General features: G+C 36.4%; 1 long non-coding RNA gene across 3 annotated transcripts in view; it reads right to left on the bottom strand.

The window, feature by feature from the left end:
• Positions 1-9,936, bottom strand: part of LOC108543153 (uncharacterized) — a 217,858-nt gene that overhangs the window by 199,607 nt on the left and 8,315 nt on the right. For all 3 annotated transcript variants that reach the window (XR_001889497.1, XR_001889498.1, XR_001889499.1), the window contains exon 2: positions 9,219-9,313. This is a non-coding gene — a long non-coding RNA (uncharacterized LOC108543153). The remainder of the gene's footprint in view (positions 1-9,218; positions 9,314-9,936) is intronic.

Below are 9,936 nucleotides of genomic sequence, written 5' to 3'. Positions count from 1 at the left end.
AAAAAAAAAAAAAAAAAAAAAAAAAAAGAATCTAGACCCAGATCTTGCATCCTTTACAAAAATTAACTCAAAATGCCCTATAGACCCAGATGTAAAATTTTAAAGCTATTAAATTTCTAGAAAATAACATAGAAAAAATACTTAGATGACCTTCGGTATGGTGATGACTTTTTAGGTACAACATCAAAGGCACAATACATGAAAAAAAAAAAGAAATATAGTGAACTTCATTCAGATTGAAAACTTTGACTTGGCTCTGTTAAAGACAATGTCAAGGTAATGAGAAGACAAGACACAGACTGGGAGACAATATTTACAAAAGAAACACCTAATGAAAGATTTTTAACCAAAATATACAAAGTTCTCTTAAAGCTCACCAATAAGAAATGTTACAACTTGGCCGGGCGCGGTGGCTCATGCCTGTAATCCCAGCACTTTGGGAGGCCGAGGCGGGCGGATCACAAGGTCAGGAGATCGAGACCACGGTGAAACCCCGTCTCTACTAAAAATACAAAAAAAAGTTAGCCGGGCGCCGTGGCGGGCGCCTGTAGTCCCAGCTACTCGGAAGGCTGAGGCAGGAGAATGGCAGGAACCCGGGAGGCGGAGCTTGCAGTAAGCCGAGATTGCGCCACCGCACTCCAGCCTGGTGGACAGAGCAAGACTCCGTCTCAAAAAAAAAAAAAAAAAGAAAAAAAGAAATGTTACAACTCAATTAAAACAGGGGTAAAAAACCTGAATTGATACTTTACCAAAGAAGATATAAAGATGGAACATAAGCATATAAAAAGATGTTCAACATATTTCATTAGGTAATTGCAGATTAAAACAATGAGCTACCGCTGTATACCTACTAGGATGGTTAAAATCCAAAACATGGACAACACCAAATGCTGGCAAGGATGTGGAACAACAGGGACTCCCTTTTGTTGCTGGTGGGAATGCAAAATGCTATAGCCACTTTGGAAAACAGTTTCCCAGTTTTTTACAAAACTAAACATAGCATTACCATATGATCCAGAAATCACGCTCCATGGTATTTATGCAAATGAATCCAAAATATATGCTCACACCAAAACTGGAGCATAGCTGTTTATAGCAGCTTTATTCATAATTGCCAAAATATTGAAGCAACCAAGATGTCCTTTAGTAGATGAATGAAATGAACTGTGGTACAGCTGGACAATGGAATATTATTCAGCACTAAAAAGAAATGAGTTATCAAGCTGTAAAAAGACTCAGGGGAAACTTAAATGCATGTTTCTAGGTTTGCAAAGCCAGTTTTGAAAGGCTACATACTGTATGATTCCAACTATATGTTATTATGGAAAGGGAAAACCATAGAGACACTGAAAAAATCAGTGGTTGCCAGGGGTCAGGAAGGGTCGACAGATGAATGGACAGTGCACAGTTGATTTTTAGGGAGTAAAATTATTCTGTATTATACTACAATGACGAATACATGTTATTATAAATTTCAAAAAATTCATAAAATTTCCAACAACTAGTGAATCCTAATGTACTTTGTAATAATGTATCAGTGTAAGTTCATCTCTTGCAACAAATGTAAAACTATGATGCAAGATGTTGATAGTTGAGCAGGTTGTACACATGTGGGAGCAGGAATTATGTGGGAACTCTGCTTGCAGCTCAATTGCGCTATGAACCTAAAACTATTCTAAAAAATAAAATTTATTATTTTTAAAAAATGAGATGCCAGCAAAAAAATGACAACACAAACCTGTAAAACTCCTCTTCTTTATAAAAGCAATAAGAACTACAGAAAAAAATGGTTGAAATCAACTTTTCAGAGCTCTGGAAATTATCAGACTTGCAGCAAAACAGGGAATATTTATTCAAGGAAAAAACAATATCTTGATAAGGAAAGTGAATTTTGTTGTATTTTAACTTAAATCTATCTTCATACCTTTTTTCAGTCCTGGTGTAACTTTGGACATCTATAGATCACAATCATGGTAAAAACCAGCAGTCTGACAGTCCATGGAGGAAGAAGAAAAAGTTCAGAGGCAGTACAAAGTTGCATTCCCAAAGAACTGTTATAATTTGTCATCTCTGGTGGTTCCCAAAAGAACCCACTCACAAAGTTGTCTTAATTTGACCTGACTTGAACAGCCTTCTTGCCAGGAGAATTTTATAAAAACAGTTAGAGACAATTGAATGTTGTGGCATCTTAGGTGGTGAATAAGATGGAGTAAACCATAGACTAACAAAAAGGTTAACAGAAAAATCTTGGAAATTAGATGTCCAAAAGGGACTTTGACAAACTCTAACACATCTTTGGGAATCTAGAAGGCGATGTGAAAATATAGAGCAGTGAACAGGCTCAGAACTGTATGTATACTTGGGAAAGACCTCAGAAAGTTCTAAGCTGTCACTGCTGTCTAAGCACAAGTTTTTCTGTAAGCAAAAAGTGAGGGCTAAGGAAGAGTTTTAAAGTATCTGACTGAGTGTTCAAGAAATGCTTCAACCCAAGAAAAGAACCCCTCAGCAAAGACTGGAAGATATATTGGTTCCAGGCAATTAATGAAATCGCTATCCCACGCTAGCTGACTACTAAGGTAAGCAGAGCTGAGAATTCAGTGTCCATAACACAAGGAGTATAAACTTTACAGAATTTGTTCAGATAAGTCACTAAACAACAAACAGTAACAATAACAAGAACAGCAAACAACCACAACAACAAATTCTGAGGAGGGGGAACAATCTGATTTCCAGAGTTATCACACTGTATTTTTTAAATGTCTAGTATTAACAAATAGTTACAAGACACGCAAAGAAAGAAGAAAATATGGCCCATATGCAAGGGGAGGCAGAAAGTCAAAAGAAACCTTCCCAGAGAATACCATATATTGGATTTACTAGAAAAGACTTTAAATCAGTTATTTTAAAAATTAACAAAGAACTACACAACTAAATGAAAGTATGAGAATAATATATGACCAAATGTGGAGTATTAATAGATAGAAATAATAGAAGAAATAACCAAATAGAAGTTCTGAAAGGGTATAATAAGTAAAATTTATAAATCAGTAGAGGATCTCAACAGCAGATCTAAGCAGGGAGAAGAAGAAATCAGTGAACTTGAAGATAGGCCAATTAAGATTGTCCAATCTCAGAAAAAAAAAAAAGAAGAAATTAAAAAAAAAAAAAAACCAGCGTATCAGATACTTGTTGGCCATCACCAAGCATAACAACATATCCATAATGGGAGTCACGGAAGGAGACAAATGAGAGAAAGGGTAAAAAATATATATATTTAAAGAAATAATGACCATTCAACTTCCCAAATTTAATCAACAACATGAGTCTACATATCTAAGAACCTCAATACACTCCAAGTAGAATAAACACAAGCAAATTTACAACTAGACACATCATAATCAAACTATTGGAAGGCAAAAAATCATCTTGAAAGTGGCAAAACAAAGAAAGAAGTGATTGATTACATACAGGGAATTCTTAATAAGGTCAACAGCTGTTATCTAACTAGAAACCATGGAGGCCACAGCACAGTGGGAACTGTATGTTAAAAGTGAAAAGACTGTCAACCAAGCAAAACTTACTTAACAGGATAGTAAAACTATCTTTCAAAAATGAAAAAGAAATTTAGACATTCCTAGATAAACAAAAACTGAAAGAAGCAATTGCTAGCTGACCTACCCTATAAGAAACACTAAAGCCAGTCTCTTAGGCTGCTATGAAAAGAGACTAAAGAGTAACTCGAATCCACATGAAGAAATAGAGAGCACCAATAAATGTTTTTAAATAGGTAAATATGAGTTAGTACAAATCTATTATTTGTAATATTTTTCTCCTATCTGATTTAGAAGACAACTGCGTATATCAAAAATCATAAATCTGTGTCTATAGGCACATAGTGTATAAAGATGAAACTTATTACAATAATAATACAAAGATAGAGGAACAGAACTATATAAGAGCAACTTTTTGTACACTATTGAAACTAGGCCAGGCACAGTGACTCAAATCTGTAACCTCAGCACTTTGGGAGGGCAAGGCAAAGGACCAGTTGCATCTAGGAGTCCACGACAAGCCTAGGCAACATAACAAAACCCTGTCTCTACAAAAAATAAAAATTAGCTGGGTGCTGTGGTACATGCCTGTAGTCCCAGCTACTCAGGAAGCTGAGGTGGGAGGATTGCTTGAGCCCAGGAGTTCGAGGCTGCAGTGAGCTATAATTGTGCCACTGCGCTCCAGCCTGGGTGACAGAGGAAGACTCCAACTTTAAGAAAAAAGAGAGAGAGAGAAAAGAAAAGAAGAAAAAAAAAAAAAAAAAAAAACTAGGCTGGCATGAATCTGAACTGGGTTGATATAAATTAAGATGTTGATTATAATCCCTAGGAAAATAACTCAAAACTGTTGAGTAAAAGAAATGACAAAAGAATTAAAATGTTATTACAATAATAGACTGGAAAATATCTATTAACACAAAAGAAGGTACTAATGGAGAAATTAACTACATGCGCAAAAAGACATAAGATGTATAGAATATAAACAGCAAAGTGGCACAAGTTAGGTTCTTTTTCATCAGCAATTAAACTTTAATGAAATTAGGTTAAAGTCTACAGAAAGCAGAATGGATTCTAAAAATGATCCAAATATGATGTCTGTAACTCACTTTAGACTTAAAGAACCAAAGAGATTGAAAGTGAAAGGATAGAAAAAAAACATTCCCTGAGAACAGTAAACCAAAACAGAGTTGGAGTCGCTGTATTATAATCAGATAAAATAGATTTTAAGGCAAAAATTGTTGCAAGAGATAGAAAAAGGATTCTATGGGCCAGGATCGGTGGCTCACGCCTGTAATCCCAGCACTTTAGGAGGCCAAGACAGGCGGATCACGAGGTCAAGACATCAAGACCATTCTGGCCAACATGGTGAAACCCCGTCTTTACTAAAAACACAAAAATTAGCCCAGCATGGTGGTGTGTGCCTGTAATCTCAGCTACTCGGGAGGCTGAGGCAGGAGAATTGCTTGAACCCACGAGGCAGAAGTTGCAGTGAGACGAGATCACGCCACTGCACTCCAGCCTGGGCGACAGAGCAAGACTCCATCTCAAAAGAAAAAGAAAAAAAATAAAAAAAGAAAGAAAAAGGATATATATAATGATAAAAGGTCAATCAATCAAGAAGACACAATAATTATAAATGCATACATACCTTACAGCAGATAACAGAATACATGAAGTACAACTAACATAACTGAAGGGGGAAAAATAAACATTTCAGCAATAGTAGCAAAAGGCTTTAATACCCCATTTTCAATAATAGAGAAAGTAACTAGACAGAAGGTCAATAATGAAATATAGAGCTTTAACAAAGCATAATCCAATTACACATACTGAAATTCAAAACAGAAATAGAAAGTCTGAATAGATCTAAAACAGGTAAAGAGATTAAAGCAATAATGTAAAAAATAAATCAAAAGCCTACCACAAAAAAAGTTGAATTTACTGATGAATTCTACCAAATATTTAAAGACTAATTAATACTATCTCGTAACAAACTCTTCCAAAATACACAAGAGGAGAAAACACTTCATAACTCGTTTCATGAGGTTAGTATGTCTCTGACACCCAAAACAGACTAACGCATTACAAGAAAAGAAAACTACGAAACAACATCCCTATGAATTTAGATGTAAAAAAAAATCCCCAATAACATGTAAATCTTACAATATATAAATAGAAGTATATACCACAATCGAGTGAGATTTATCCCAGAAGTGTGAGACTGGTTAAGCACATGAAAATAAATCAATGTAATACATAATATTAATAGAATAAAGAACAAAAACCGCATGATCATCTCAATAGACACAGACAAAACATTTTACAAAATCCAACACGCTTTCATGATAAAAACCCTAAGAAAGTTAGGAATGCAACAAAACTTCCTTAATTTGTTAAAAAGCATTGATATGGTTTGGCTCTGTGTCCCCAAGCAAATCTCAGCTCGAATTGTAATAATCCCCACGTGTCATGGGAGGGACCAGGTGGGAGGTAATTGAATCATGAGGGCAGGTTTTTCCATGCTGTTCTTGTGATAGTGAATAAGTCTTATGAGATCTGATGGTTTTATAAAGGGGAGTTCTGCACATGCCCTCCTGCCTGCTGCCACGTAAGATGTGACTTTGCTCCTCCTTCAGCCATGATTGTGAGGCCTCTCCAGCCATGTGAAACTGTGAGTCCATTAAACCTGTTTCCTTTGCAAATTACCCAGTCTCAGGTATGTCTTTATTAGCAGCATGAGAACAGACTAATACAGGCATCTACAGAAAACCTACAACTAATGCTACAACTAACGGTTAAAGACTGAAATCTTTCCGACTAAGATAAGGAACAAGACATGGCTAGTTTGCCACTTTCACATATTATTGTACTAGAAATGCCAGCCAAAGCAAATATACAAGTAAAAATAAACAAATAAATAAAGCATCCAGATCAGAAAGGAAAAAGTAAAACTATCTAGTATAAGTATGAAATTATATTGTATATAGAAAATCTGAGAAATCTACCAATAAAAACAAAGAGTAGAAGTAATAAATGAGTCTACTGAGATTTCAGGATACAAGATTAATACACAAAAATCTATTGTACTTCTATATGCTGACACTAAATAATTGAAAATATTATTTAGAAAACAGGTCTATTCACAATAATATCAAAAAATGAAATAGAAATAAATTTAGAAAAGAAGTATAAATTTTGTACAATGAAAAGTAAAAAACATTGTCAACAGAAATAATGAATATTTTGAGTAATAACAGAGTACATAAGGGCAGCTTTGAAGTTGTTTGTAAATTTTTATATGTTGATATAAATTGTTGCACAGGTATACATAATTTGTAAAATTTCATTCAGTTATATACTTTGGGAATTTTATTGTATGTGTGTAACGATGCCCAAAATAAAAAGCTAATCAAATCATAGGGCGTGATTGTTAATATTGAGTGTCAACTTGATTGGATTGAAAGCTACAAAGTATTGTTCCTGGGTGTGTCTGTGAGGGTGTTGCCAAAGGAGATTAACATTGAGTCAGTAGACTAGGAGAGGCCGAGTTACCCTCAGTCTGAGTGGATACCGTCTAACCAGCTGCCAGCATGGCTAGAATAAAACAGATAGAAGAAAGTGGAATGAGGAGATTTGCTGAGTCCTCGCCTTCATCTTTTTCCCATGCTGGATGCTTCCTGCCCTCAAACCTCAGATTCCAAGTACTTCAGGTTTTAGACTCGAATTTATACCAGTGATTTGTCAGGCACTCTTGGGCCTTCAGCCACAGACTGAAGGCTGCACTGTTGGCTTCCCTACTTTTGAGGTTTTGGCACTTGGACTGGCTTCCTTGCTCCTCAGGTTGCAGACAGCCTATTGTGGGACTTTCCCTTGTGATTGTGTGAGTCATTTCTCCTAATAAACTCCTCTTCATACTAATATTTATATGTATCCTATCAGTTCTATCCCTTTCAAGAACCCTAATATGTATGGTATTTTGTTTGCATTCCCATTATGAAACATAATGCATTTAAAACAAAAAAGACAAGTATACTATAATGAAGATATTGAAATTCAAAATGTATAATCTAATAAAGAGTATCCAGCAATAGAAAATGAATTCAAATCACTGGGTCTGAGTAAAATACATACTAAAATAATAAAGGGTTCTGTTAATATAATCTCAAAGCTAATTCTGAAATTGCCACGGACTTATATTAGGGAGATATTCTGGTTCTCATAAGGAAAAAAAAAAGGTTACAGAAATAATTCGTTTAGAAAGGTGAAATTGACATATATCATAAACCAATAACATCTTGGTCTCTAGTACCATTCCCCACCAAATAGAAGGACAGCTCTTCAGACATATGGCTGACTCCAGGCCTGTGGTCGGGTAGTATGCAGGGAAAACTCAAACTGTGCTTCTCCTCTGCTCTCACACCGTAACAGTCATCAACACGGAAGAAGATTTCTGTTACCATATGCGTGGAATTGTTTTCACAGACACCAAAAGTGGACACCAGTCCCCAAGACTGATCCTCACACATGCCAGTCACAAGAGTAGGTGTCCAGAATTTCTGACCACCTGGCCTCAAGTTGGGGTTCCCATGACCCCCTCTTTGGGTTCGATTAATTTGCAGGAGGGACTCATAAAACTCAGGAATACACTTACTTTTACTGGTTCATTATGGAGGCCATTGCAAAGGGTACAGATGCAGAGACGCATAGGGCGAGGTATTGGGGAAGCGGCAGGGAGCTTCCATGACCTCCCTGAATGAGCCACCTTCCAGGAATCCCCATGTGTTGAGCTATCCAGAAGCTCTCTGAACCCAGTTTTCTTGATTTTCTTCCTTTTTTTTTTTCATGGAGAACTCAGGACATCAACATTCCTCCCCCTAGGGTATAGCGTGGGACTCTCTCCTGGGAGGTTCTTAAGACCCCGAGTCCTACCTTGGAGCAGATAAAAGGAGGGCAGGAGAAAGGTAGAGGCCTGCCTCTGAGGCTTAACACACCGAACATTGTAACAAAAGACTATAACAAGAACTATGGGAGCTATGAGCCAGGAACCATGGACGAAAACCAATGTACATCATAACAAAACAAGTAGGAGCAAAATGAACCTGGAACGTGCTGTTATTCCTCAAGTAAGTAAATGCTAAAACAACCAACAACTACAAAAACAATGGATGTCTGTTACAAGTGGAAAGGAGCTCCCACTGGCTCAATCTAAGCCAATTTAACCACCAAAATAAATACGGACAGCAATTAATTATAGACCACTGAAAACACAGGAATCCATGAGTCTGTACTAATAACAAATAGATAACTAACCAACTATTTGAATAAATACATAAATAGTGGAGAAGAGAGGGCTCTCACAGTAGAATCCCTAGAGCCTTTAGGAAAATATGATGGGAAAGGTGGAGGCAGAAAATCACCATTTAGTGCCATCAGGATAAAAATAATTTCAAACGAGCATTACCAATGAGGGCAAAATGTAGGGAGGAAATTTGATGAGGACCAACCAAAGTTATCTACATAATCTTAAAGTTTCTCCCTCAGACTCTGTAGTTGCAAGAGAAAATAATTACAACCATACAATAATAAACTGGATGAGATCATCAATGATGCTTGCTTTGATCCAAATTAATATTACTATTGAGGAGCAGATGGGCATGCAACACGTACCTTCAGAAGTAATGTCCTCAGAGGAATACAGCATTTCTTCTGTTCCAACCTGGAATGCGTATATTGATTTTAATCATGAGGAAGTGTCAACCATCCTGAAATGAGGAACGTTGTGTTAAAAGGAAGTGATACTGAATTCTTGAAAAATGCCAGTGTCATAAAAATATAATAAAAGCTGTGAAAATTCTTCCCACTGGAAGTAGGTTAAAGAAATAACAATTAGATGCAATACCTAATCCTAAAAGAGGTCCTTAAATGGAAAAAGTGAGTAAAAAACATTATCAAAGCACATAACAAAATTGAAATATGGGCATTATATTAGATAAAATTATTGTATCAATGTTAATTTTACTAAAACTGGTAACAGTATCAGAGAGAGAGAATGATGATAAATATTGAAGCAAACGGCATAACGCATTAACAATAGGTAAATCTGGTTAAGGGATATATTGGCATTATATAAACACTATTTATTTCTATTGCTGTAATTTATTTCCAAATAAAATGTTTTGAAAATTAAAAATAGGCCGGGCGCGGTGGCTTAAGCCTGTAATCCCAGCACTTTGGGAGGCCGAGACGGGTGGATCACGAGGTCAGGAGATCGAGACCATCCTGGCTAACACGGTGAAACCCCGTCTCTACTAAAAAATACAAAAAACTAGCCGGGCGAGGTGGCGGGCGCCTGTAGTCCCAGCTACTCGGGAGGCTGAGGCAGGAG

The sequence above is a fragment of the Rhinopithecus bieti genome, unplaced genomic scaffold, assembly GCF_001698545.2.
Source record: "Rhinopithecus bieti isolate Rb0 unplaced genomic scaffold, ASM169854v2 scaffold_21726, whole genome shotgun sequence".
Lineage (NCBI taxonomy): Eukaryota > Metazoa > Chordata > Mammalia > Primates > Cercopithecidae > Rhinopithecus > Rhinopithecus bieti.
This window is presented reverse-complemented; position numbering and strand designations above follow the sequence as displayed.